The following is a 13285-nucleotide window of genomic DNA, read 5'->3' on the forward strand; positions in this document are numbered from 1 at the left end:
CTCGAGGGGTCGATTGGCCTACTCCTGCTCCTATTTCTTATGTTCTTACATCCTAATAACACCATCAAGTCATATTTCCTCGTAATAATTTTACTGGAAGTTTCAGCAGTTCATTCCAATTAATTGATCACCGGGCTGCTGTTTTCTCTCTCTCTCTGATTCTCTGGCTTTCTCTATCTCTCTGTCTCTGTCTCTTACTGTCTCTCTTTCTCAATGCCCCTTTTCACTTCCGATTCAATCCTAACATTCTGCGTTTGCATTCTATTCACCTGCCCCGTGTTCCAACGATCCAATTCTCAGTGTCAGTTTCTTAAATGCTGAAGCCTTTGTGAAAAGTTTACTGTTTCCACAGATCATCCAGGTCTCCATCTTTTCACCGACACTGTTCACTTCATCTACAATTCATGGAATAAACAGAATAGAATGCCTCTTCCACAACATGCCTCACAATAATTGAAATTCCTTCTCCTGCAATTGCAAAGTACAGCGTTAGATGGCGGCATTGTTCAAATAACTGAACGCCACATTATCACTTCTGCTTCAAATCGAGAGATAAATAAAAGGGCTCTTAATTCCAAGAGATACAATGCAACACTGATACAACATAACCTGAAATCATTGCATTTTGCATTGAATTCATCCACAGTTAATCAGAGGATGAGATTTGAAAGAATCAGCAGAAAACTCAGTTCAGTAGCCAGGCATCTGAAGCGGCATCAGATACACACAAATTGAAATTATCTTTCATAACATTGATATCTAATAAATACATTTAAATCCCCGTTTAACTGAACCATGCTATTGGGCAGGGAGGACACAAGTCCACTGGACCTGATGGCTTGCATCCGATGGTCGATTTTAAGCAGAATTGATGATGTGGCGTTCAGTTATTTGAATAATGCCGCCATCTAACGTTGTACTTTGCAATTGCAGGAGAAGGAATTTCAATTATTGTGAGGCATGTTGTGGAAGAGGCATTCTATTCTGTTTATTCCATGCATTGTAGATGAAGTGAACAGTGTCGGTGAAAAGATGGAGACCTGGATGATCTGTGGAAACAGTAAACTTTTCACAAAGGCTTCAGCATTTAAGAAACTGACACTGAGAATTGGATCGTTGGAACACGGGGCAGATAAATAGAATGCAAACGCAGAATGTTAGGATTGAATCGGAAGTGAAAAGGGGCATTGAGAAAGAGAGACAGTAAGAGACAGAGACAGAGAGATAGAGAAAGCCAGAGAATCAGAGAGAGAGAGAGAAAACAGCAGCCCGGTGATCAATTAATTGGAATGAACTGCTGAAACTTCCAGTAAAATTATTACGAGGAAATATGACTTGATGGTGTTATTAGGATGTAAGAACATAACAAATAGGAGCAGGAGTAGGCCAATCGGCCCCTCGAGCCTGCTCCGCCATTCTGATCTAATCCTAACCTAAAATTTAAATTCATGTCCAATTTCCTGCCCGCTACCCGTAACCCCTAATTGCCTTTACTTCTAGGAAACTGTTTTTTTTCTGTTTTAAATGTATTTAATGATGTGGCTTCCACAGCTTCCTGGGGCAGCAAATTCCACAGACCTAATACCCTCTGAGTGAAGAAGTTTCTCCTCATCTCAGTTTTGAAAGAGCAGCCCCTTATTCTAAGATTATGCCCCCTAGTTCTCGATTCACCCATCCTTGGGAACATCCTTACCGCATCCACCCGATCAAGCCCATTCACAATCTTATATGTTTCAATAAGATCGCCTCTCATTCTTCTGAACTCCAATGAGTAGAGTCCCAATCTACTCAACCTCTCCTCATATGTTCACCCCCTCAGCCCCGGGATTAACCGAGTGAACCTTCTTTGTACTGCCTCGAGAGCAAGTATGTCTTTTCTTAAGTATGGACACCCAAACTGTATGCAGTATTCCAGGTGCGGTCTCACCAATACCTTATATAACTGCAGCAATACCTGAATACATAGGTAATGGATGCATTGGTTGTAATCGTTCTGAATTCAATAGATTCTGAAAAAGTCTCAGCGGATTGGAAAACTGCAAACGTAATATCGCCATTCAAGAAGGGAGTGAGACAGAAAGCAGGTAACGATAGACCAGTTGGCCTAACATATGTCATTGGGAAAATGCTAGTATACATTGTTAAGTAAAGAGTAGCAAGACATTTGGATACTCAAAATACAATCAAGGAGAGTCAACATGGTTCTATGAAGGGGAAATCGTGCCTGACAAATGTATTAGAGTTCTTTGAGTAAGTAATGGGCAGGATGGATAAAAGGCAACCAATGGATGCAGTATATTTAGATTTCCAAAAGGCATTCGATAAGGTGCCACCAAAAAGTTTACTGCACAACATAAGAACTCTTGGGTTCGCGGTAATCTACTGGCATGGATAGAGGATTGGCTAACTAACAGAAAGCAAAAAGTCGGGATAAATGGTCATTTTCAAAATGGCAATTTGTAACTAGTGGGATGCCGCAGGGCTCAGTGCTGGGGCCTCAACTATTTACAATATATATTCATGACTTGGATGAAGGAACAGAGTGTCTTCTGGCCAACTTTGCTGATGATACAAAGATAGGTGGAAAAGCAAGTTGCGATGAGGACACAAAGTGTCTGCAAAGGGATATTAAGCGAATGGGCAAAAATTTGGCAGATGGAATATAATGTGGGAAAATGAGAAGCCATCCAATTTGGGCAGAAAAATAAAAAAGCAAAATATTATTTGAATGCAGAAATATTACAAAATGCTGCGGTACAGAGGAATCTGGGTATCCTCATACATAAATCACAAAAGGTCAGCATACAGGTGCAGCAGGTAATCGGGAAGGCAAATGGAATATTGGCCTTTATTCCGAGGGGGATGGAGTATGAAAGCAGGGAAGTCATGCTACAACTGTACAGGGTGATGGTGAGACCACACCTGGAGTACTGCGGACAGTTCTGGTGCCCTTATTTAAGGAAGGACATACTTGCATTGGATGCAGTTCAGAGAAGGTTGAGGAGGTTGATTCCGGGTATGGAAGGGCTGTCCCATGATGAAAGATTGAACTGGTTGGGTCTGTACTCATTGGAGTTGAAAAGAATGAGGGGAGATCTTATTGAAACATATAAGATTCTGAGGAGACTCGATGGGGTGGATGCTGACAGGATAGTACCACTCATGGTGCAATCTAAAACTAGGGAACATTGTCTCAGAATAAGGGGTCGCCCGTTTAAGACAGAAATGAGGAGGAATTTCTTCTCCCAGAGGGTCGTCAATCTTTGAAATTCTTTACGCCAAAAAGCTGTGGAGGCTGACTCATTGAATACATTCAAGGCTGAGTTAGACAAATTTTTGATCAGCAAGTGAATCAAATGATATGGGGAAAAGACGGGAAAGTGGAGTTGAGGTAAAAATCCCATCAGTCATGATCTCATTAATTGACGAAGCAGGCGCAAAGGGCCAAATGGCCGACCCCTACTTCTACCTGTTATGGTCTTCTGGACATTGCGTTGCCTCCTTTTAACACTGAGACCGTGAGCTGCCTCATTATCAATCACTGAAAACATATTGATGAAAAAATATTCCAGGACAGGTTAGTTCCACAAGATGAAACTGTCACAGCTCCTGATGATCTGATACCAGCTCTTAGACCAGACACCTGATTCCGCTACATTCAGTACAGGGACTAATACAGTAACAATGTCAGGTTTTGGATATAAAAAGTACATTACAGAGATAATACAATTGCTGCAAGACCGAACGTTTAGAAATTAAGGACATACCATTATTCAACAGTACATTCAGTCCAGAGAATAATCCAGCAACATTGCCAGGTTTGGATTACAAAGATCGTAACAGATATAATGCAGCTTCTACAAGATCGAAAGAGCTAATACAGGACATTCCATTAACTGATAGAACACAAGAAAACGTGGCTGTGTAAAAGATGATGGGAGAAATAAAATACCAAGTGCAGCAGCACAGTTAACAGCGATTTACACCATTAACAACTGAGATTACGGCTTACCAGAAACTCCAAAGGCTGCAAGAACAGGATAATAAATATTTTCTATCAGAAGGATTAGCAGATATCCCATTTCTGTGAGAAGCAGTGACTTCTGTTGGCCTCGAAACCACAACTCCAGCAGGCACTGTGAGTTGATTCATTTCAACGAGCCCGGATTTATACAGGAGATAGGTCTGCACTGATACGGTTATACCCCTGATTATTGCGATTAGTTACAGACACCTGAACAAACACATCACATCAACAGCTTGCACTCCAGTGAAAAATGCTGACGTGGATATAACAGAAATACCTCAAATTCCAGGACATTACCTTAATAAGACTTCACTCAGGAATAAGGTTACAAGCTGTGCTCATACAGGACTGATCCAACAATAATGAGCAGTTCATTTGCAGTTTTCATCTCATTGTATTGAACATGTTCACTCCTGTTCTCTCATTTATAATTTATGTCGATTTCTCCGGAGTGTACACTGAATCCAGTGACACAAAAAGACCTGTTTCACTCAGGTGCTGCAGTTTCCCAGTTAAAACATGAATTTTGAGTCTCTGACAGAAGGACAGTTAAAGGCCAGGTTCAGGATTGGAGCGGAGAAATGACTGTGGGTGATATTAGAGGTCGGACATTGAACGAGCTTCATTGCCATTCCTATCTCAGTTCTTTTACTGGAGATGTTTGCCTGTAAAATTGGCCCCGTGGAACTGAGTTGAACTTATGACCCAATTTGACCTCCATCACAAAGGCCCCGTGCTTCCCTCACCCACCTTCATTCCTTCCTCAGCCCATTGCCATTGAAACCCTTATCAGTGTCTCTGTCTCCTCCAGACTCTATTCCTCCAGTTCACTCTTGGCCGTCCATCCATCCTCCACCTTCCGACCTACACCGGGTACTGCTCGGCCTCACTGACCCTCACTGGCTCCCAGTTCCCCATCGACTTACATTTAAAACTCTCATTCTTGGATTCAAATCCCTCCATTGTTCACCCCACCACATCCGCACCCCTCCCCGCTCCACACATAAAATGATGTAATAATACAGCACAGAAGGAGGCCATTCGACCATTCGTGCCTGTTCCGGCTATTTGAAAGAACTATACAATCAGTTGCACTCCCCTGCTCTTTCCCCATAACCCTGCACATTTCCCCATACATTACATCAAACTCACCCGTAACCTCCTCATTCATCTGACTCTGAACTCTTTTGGTGGGACTACCCTCACTTAGTTCCATTCATCTATCTGATCATAGCCGGGGTAAGCTTCTCTTCCCACCCTATCACCGTTATCACTGATGTCTCTGAAGGTTCAATTATTGGCTCCCTCCTCTTCCTCATCTACATGCTGCCCTTTGGTGACATAATCCACATGTATGGACAAGCTGACTAAGCCACCGCCTCTCTTGGCCATTCCAATGCCTTTGAGTTGTCAGACCCACGTTCTGTTTTAAATGAGCCGCAATTTCCTCCAGTCATAAATTGGGAAGACATGGCCTTTGGCCCCAAAATCTCCACTCATCATCCTTGACATTGATTACAACCCCACCGCTGACTTATCGACTGTTGAGTCGCTAAGAGCCTCTGCCCCCTATCTCTGTAGCCTCCTCCAACCCGACAGCCCCTCCCAAACACTCCGCTCCTCCACCACTGGACGCTTGTGCATCCACAGTCCAATTGTCCAATTTTCCACTGCCGTGCCTTCAGCCATAATCCATGCTCCAGAATGTCGCCCTTAAGCTCCTCGATCTCCTTCTCCCCCTTTCAGGTGCTCGGCCGTGGCTCAGTGGTACCTGTATCAACTCTCAATCAAAAGGTTGTAAGTTCGAGTTGCACTCCATAATACATGGAAAGGTAATCCAGGCGAAGCTTGCAGTGCAGCATTGAGGAAACATTTTACTGTCGAAGGGCCAGTAATGAGGGAGCGCTGCACTCTCGGGAGTGATGTACTGTAGGATTTTTCTTATTCGTTCATGAGATGTGGAAGTCGCTGGCAAGGCCAGCATTTATTGCACATCCCTAATTGCCTTTCAGAAGCTGGTGGTGAGCCGCCTTCTTGAACCGCTGCAGTCCGTATGGTGACGGTTCTTCCACAGTACTGTTAGGAAGGGAATTCCAGGATTTTGACCCATCGACAATAAAGGAACGGCGATATAATTCCAAGTTAGGATGGTGTGTGACTTGGACGGGAACGAACAGGTGGTGGTCTTCCCATGTGCCTGCTGCCCTTGTCCTTCTAGTTGGTAGAGGTCGCGTGTTTCGGAGGTGCTGTCGAAGAAGCCTTGGCGAATTGCTGCAGTGCATCTGGTGGCTGGGACATATGTAGCCACAGTGCGCCGGTGGTGAAGGGAGTGAATGTTTCGAGTGTTGGATGGGTTGCCAATCAAGCAGGCTGCTTTGTCCTGGATGGTGTCGAGCTTCTTGAGTGTTGTTGGAGCTGCACTCATCCAGGCAAGTGGAGAGCATTCCATCACACTCCTGACTTGTGCCTTGTAAATGGTGGAAAGGCTTTGCGGAGTCAGGAGGAGAATCACTCGCCACAGAATACCCAGCCTCTGACCTGCTCTTGTAGCCACAGTGTTTATATGGCTGGTCCAGTTAAGTTTCAATCAACGGTGAGATCCAGAATGTTGATGGTGGCGGATTCTGAGTTGGTAATGCCGTTGAATATTAAGGGGAGGTAGTTAGACTCTCTCTTGTTGGAGATGGTCATTGCCGTCGGAGTGTCGGGACTGAGGGAGTGCTGTACTGTAGAAGGGGCAGAACTGAGGGAAAATTACACTGTCAGAGTGTCAGGACTGAGGGAGCACTGCATTGCCGGGAGCTCTGTGCTGTTGGAGGGTCAGTACTGCACGATTGCTGCACTCTAGGATTTTCAGTACTGAGGGAGTCCTTTCCTGTCGAAGAGGCAGTACTGAGGGAGCGCTGCACTGTCTGAGGGTTAGTAGTGAGGGGATGCTGCACTGTCTCAGGTGCTGACTTTCGTACGACACGTTAAACCGAGGGCCCTTCAGCAAATCTCAGGAAGACATAACCGTGTTCACCCCGATGCCAATATTTATCTCTCAGCCAACATTGCTAAAATCGATTTTGTGATCATTTGCCTCATTGCAATTTTTTGGGATCTTGCTGTGTGTAAATTGACTGCCGCGTATCCTACATTACCACAGTGACTACACTTCGAAATGTATTTCATTGATTGGAACGCGTTTTGGGACGTCCAGACGTCGTGAAAGATGCTGTATAATGGCCAGTTCATTCCTTATTTCAGACCTCCCATGAAACCCATCTCTTGCTGCAAGCCTGAGTCATCCTTTCTAATGTCTCCTTCTTTGTCTGGGGATCTATTTTTGTCTGATTATGAAATCAGTAAATAGGCTTAGGATATTAATCTGTGTTAAATGCGCTATATAAATGCAAGCAGTTATTGTTATATTTTACCATCCTCCACTCTCTTCATCCCACCATTGGTGCACATTCCTTCAGACATTTAATTCTACTTTTGAAATCCAACTTTATCACCTCCGTCTCTCCATTTGCTTCTCCTCCTTTTACACCCTCAATAAACCCACTCGTTGACCAAGGTTTTCGCCAGTCATCCTGATATCATCTTATTCCTTTTGTGCCCGTTTTTACCCATCCCTCCGTGAATCCCCTTGGGAATATTTATTACATTAAAGGCGATCTGTGAATGCGAGTTGCTGTTGAGTTTCATTTGGACTGTGTTCATTAGTTGTCCACTGAATGAGCAAAAGTCATTTCGGGTATTTTTTTTTTATTTGTTCATGGGATGTGGGCGTCGCTGGCGAGGCCAGCATTTATTTCCCATTCCTAATTGCCCTTGAGAAAGTAGTGGTGAGCCGCCGTCTTGAACCGCTGCAGTCCGTGTGGTGAAGATGCTCCCACTTTATTGTTAGGGAGGGAGTTCCAGGATTTTGAGCCAGCGACGATGAAGGAAAATCCATATATTTCCAACTCGGGAAGGTGTGTGGTTTGGAGGGGAACGTGCAGGTGGTGTCGTTCCCATGTGCCTGGTACCCTTGTCCTTCTAGGTGGTAGAGGTCGCGGGTTTTGGAGGTGCTGTCGAAGAAGCCTTGTCGAATTGCTGCAGTGCATCCGGTGGCTGGGACATATGTAGCCACGGTGCGCCGGTGGTGAAGGGAGTGAATGTTTAGGGTGGTAGATGGGGTGCCAATCAAGGGGGCTGCTTTGTCCTGGATGGTGTCGAGCTTCTCTAGTGTTGTTGGCGCTGCACTCATCGAGGCAATGGGACAGCATTCCATCACACTCCTGACTTGTGCCTTGTAGATGGTGGAAAGGCCTTGGGGAGTCAGGAGGTGAGTCACTCGTCGCAGAATACCCAGCCTCTGACCTGCTCTTGTAGTCACAGTATTTATATGGCTGGTCCAGTTGTATTTCTGTTTAATGGTGACCCCCAGGATGTTGATGTTAGGGGATTCGGCGATGGTAATGCCGTTGAATGTCAAGGGGAGGTGGTTTGCCTCTCTCTTGTTGCAGATGATCATTGCCTGGCACTTGGAAGAAGATGGTCATTACCCTGGAATATTTAGTTCCCAATCTTTGTCACCCTGCAACCACGTCTCAGTAATGGCTACTGGATCAAATCCTTTTATCTCTGTTTGTGCCATTAATTCATTTATCTTGTTACAAATGATTCACGCATTCATATCTAGCGCCTTTAGTTGTAACTTTTTACTATTTACCCTGACGTGACCTTAGTCACTATTGCCCTATTATCTTTGTTAAACTCTCTGCCCCTTCGTGACACACTCTGCTTGTTTTCACCCAAATCCGTGCTCTGCTCTACAATCATGACTTTTCTTTTGAGGCGAATAAATGTGCCCTTACCTGAACACCCCCCAACCACCCTTCCATTATTTTAAAGCCTATCTACCGCCCTAGTTATTCGATTCGCCAGTAAGGAATGTATCGTTCCCGTTTGGTTTCTGTTCACTGTGCATGTAGAGGCGCTGACATTGAGACAGACACGGGGGCCATACAGTAAGTGAAGGAGTGATCATTTCCATTTGCTTTTTGTGTATTGTACATGTACAGGAGCTGACACTGAGACACACACGCCGTTCATTACCAGACGGGAGTGAATTATTACATTTTATCCACTGTGTACTGTACATGTACAGGCGCTGACACTGAGACACACACGGGCCACACACTTTGTAGGAGCAGCCAGAATCTGAGTACGAGCTGTTTGGGCTGTGTAGGAACTGTCTGGGTCTGGGTTGGATCAGACTGGTTAAGTGCATGTGCAGTCAGGTACTTGGTAGAAATGGTTTGGGTTAGTTTATGTGCTGTTTGGTTCTGTGAGAGAGCTCCACATATTTCTGTGTCTGTGTAGGACCTCTCTGTATCTGTGTAGGTGTTGTCTGGGACTGTGCAGGAACTGTCGGTGTCTGTGTGCGAGGTGTCTGGGTCTATATCGGAGCTCCATGTGTCTGTTTCAAAGCTTCCTGGGTCTGTGTCAGTGCTCCCTGGGTCTGTCTGGGAGCTCCCTGGGTCTGTGTCGGAGCTTCCTGGGTCTGTTTTGGAGCTCCCTGGGTCTATGTCGGAGCTCCATGAGTCTGTCTGGGAGCTACTTGGATCAGTACGTACGTCTGGGTCAGTTTATAAGTGTCAGTATCTGTGTAGGGGCCGCCTGAGTCTGTGTAGATGTTAAATGGGTCTGGGTAGGAGTTGTCTGGGACTGTGTAGGTGTTGACTTGATCTGTGGAGGAGCTGTCTATGTCGATGTAGGCGTTCCCTGCGTGGTTTTAGTGTTGTCCGGATCTGTTTAGGAGTGTCTAAGCCTGTGTGGGAGCTGTCTGAGTCTGTGCAGAAACCGTCTGGTTCTGTGTAGGAGATGGCGGGGCCTGTGTTGGAACATTCTTGGTCTGTTTAGGAGCTATCAGCGTCTGTGAGGTAATGTCTGTGTATGTGACGTGTGGGTCCGGATAGGAATTGTTTGGTTCTGTGTAGGAGCTGCCTCGGTCTGTGTAGGTGCTGTCCGGTTCTTTGTAGGAAATGCCTGGATCTGTATAGGAGCTGTCTGGTTCTGTGTAGGTGCTGCGTGGTTCTGTGTAGGCGCTGTCTGAGACCTGTGTAGGAGCTACCTGTTTCTGCGGAGGAGCAGCCTGGGCCTCTATAGGAGCTGTCTGTGTCTGTGTAGACGCTCAATGCGTCTGTGTAGGAGCTTTCTGCATCTGGGCTGCAGCAGTCTGGCTCTGTGTACGAGACGTCTGGGTCAGTGTCGAAAATGTCTGCGTCTTTGAATTAGCTGCCCCTGTCTGTGTAGGACCTGTCTGGTTCTTTGCAGGGGCTGTCTGTGTCTGGGTTGGAGCTGTCTGGATTTGTGTAGGAGCTGTCCAAATCTGTGCAGGAGCTGTATGGTTCTATGTAGGAACTGTCTGGTTCTATGTAGGAGCTGTCTGGGTCTTTATAGGAGTTCCCTTGAACTATGTAATTCATCTATTCAAGAAAGGAGGTTGACAGAAAGCAGGAAACTACAGGCCAGTTAGCTCAACATCTGACCATGTTAACTCCTGCCGATTCATTTATCAGCGTTACCTCCATAGTGTACACTGAATCCAAGAACCCAAACAGACCCATTTCTATATGCCCCTGCAGTTTCCCACTTAAAATCTGAATTTTGAGTCTCTGACACGGGGAAAGCTAAAGGGCAGGTTCAGGGTTGTTGCCGAGAAATGACTGTGGGTGATATTACGGGTCGGACACTGAACGAGCTTCATTGCCATTCCTCTCTCCATTGTTTTACGGCAGATGTTTCCCCTTTTATTCTACATTTGATTCTTGGCTCCAGTAAAATTGGTCCCGTGTAACTGAGCAGAGCTCATGACCCGATTTGACCTCCGTCACAAAGTCCCGGTGCTTCTCTCACCCGCCGTCATTCCTTCATCAGCCGATTGCGATTGAAACTCTCATCCATGCTTCTGTTCAGCCCAGACTCCATTACTTCAGTTCACATCTGCCCGGCCACTCATCTTCGATCTTCAAACCCAATCCAGGTCCTGTTTGGCCTCACTGAACCTCACTGACTCTCAGTTCAATGTCGCCTTACAGTTGAAATTTTCAATCCTGGGTTTAAATTTTTCCAGGGCCCACCATTCTGCACCCTCACCCCACACATAAAATGATAGAATCAGACTGCACAGAAGGCCATTCGACCCATCGTACCTGAGCCGGCTCTTTGAAAGAGCTGTCCAATTAGTCGCATGACCCTGCAAATTTCCCCATACACCTGCAGTAAACTCACCTGACACATTATTCCTCTGACACTGGCCTCTTTGGGTGGGACTACCCTCGCTTGGTTCACTCACCGATCTGATCATGGCCAGGAGTAGCTTCTCTTCCCACCCTATCACCGTTATATCTGAAGTATCTACAGGTTCAATGCTTTGCTCCCTCCTCTTCCTCATCCACATGCTGCCCTTTGGTGACATTGTCCGCAGAGATGGACCAGCTTTCAGCTGCATGTTGACAAAACCAACGCCTCTCTTGACCCTTCCAATGTCTTTATGTTGTCAGACCGACATCCTGTTTTTAATTAGACATAATTTCCTCCAGTTACAATTCGAAAGTCATGATCTTTGGTCTCACAATCTCCACATCCTTGCAGTGATTGCAATCCCATCCCGGGCTTTTGTCTGAGGCTAATCCTGACTGTTCATAACTTCGATGTCCGATTCAACCCCGAGCTGAGCTTCTGAAACACTCTCCTCTCCATCGCAAAGACCACCTTCTTTCGTGTCCGGATTAATGCCCATCCTGCCCTCCCCATCTTACACTGAAATCCTCAGACACGCCTTTGTAACCTCTCCGGTAGACACATACGGGTCGTACATTACCAGACAGGAGTAAATAGTTCCCTTTTACCCGATGTGCACAGCTCCAGTACCGGAGCTGACACTGAGACACAGATGAGATTTACAGTACCTTGCAGGACTGAATCATTCGCTTTTACCCACTGTCGACTGTTCATGTACACCAGCTGACACTGAGACATAGAAGCATAGAAACATAGAAAATAGGAGCAGGAGTAGGCGATTCGGCCCTTCCAGTCCGCTCTGCCATTCAATAAGATCGTGGCTGATCCTCGATCTCAATACTATGGCCTGGACTAATAATCCGTAGTCATGAGTTCAAATCCCGCCACGGCAGCTGGGGAATTTAAATTCAATTAAATAAAATCTAGAAATAAAATAACTAGTATCAGTAATGGTGGGCACGAAACCACTGGATGGCCGTCAAAACCCTTCTGGTTCACGAATGTCCTTTGGGGAAGGAAACCTGCCGTCCTGACCCAGTCTTGCCCATATGTGACTCGAGACCCATCGCAATGTGGTTGATTCTTAATTGCCCTCTGAAATGGTCGAGCAAGCCACTCAGTTGTACAATCTCGTTAAAAAAAAAGAATATAACCGGACGGACCACCCGGCATGGGCCCACTGGGCACCGGACACGACAAAGGCAAAACAAGCACAGTCGACCATGCAAAGTCGTCCTCAATAACATCTGGGGAGTTGTGCTAAAATTGGGAGAGTTGTCCCACAGATTAGTCAAGCAACAGCCTGACACAGCCATACTCACACAATCTTAACTTTCAGCCAACGTCCCAAAATCTTTCATCACTATCCCTGGATATATCCTGTCCCACCGGCAGGACAGGTCGCCCAGAGGTGGCGGTACAGTGATAGACATTCGGTGGAGTGGCCCTGGGAGTCATCAACATTGACTCCGGACCCCATGAAATCTCATGGCATCAGATCAAACATGGGCAAGGAAACCTGCTGCTGATTACCACCTACCGCCCTCCCTCAGCTGAGGAATCAGTCCTCCTCCATGTTAACCACCACTTGGAGGAAGCACGGAGCGTAGCAAGGGCACAGACGGTAGTCTGGGTGGGGGACTTCGATGCCCATCACCAAGAGTGGTTCGGTAGCACCACTGCTGGCCGAGTCCTAAGGGACATAGCTGCCAGACTGGGCCTGCGGCAGGTGGTGAGCGAAACAATAAGAGGGAAAAACCTACTTGACCTCGTCCTCACCAATCTACCTGACGCAGATGCATCTTTCCATGACAGTATTGGCAGGAGTGATCACCGCACAGTCCTCGTGGAGACGAAATCCCGTCTTGCCATTAAGGACAACATCCAATTTGTTGTGTGGCACTACTACCTTGCTGAATGGGATAGATTCAGAACAGATCTAACAGCTCAAAACTGGGCATCCATGATGCGCTGTGGGCC

The sequence above is a fragment of the Heptranchias perlo genome, unplaced genomic scaffold (genome assembly GCF_035084215.1).
Source record: "Heptranchias perlo isolate sHepPer1 unplaced genomic scaffold, sHepPer1.hap1 HAP1_SCAFFOLD_43, whole genome shotgun sequence".
In the NCBI taxonomy this organism is placed as follows: Eukaryota; Metazoa; Chordata; class Chondrichthyes; order Hexanchiformes; family Hexanchidae; genus Heptranchias; species Heptranchias perlo.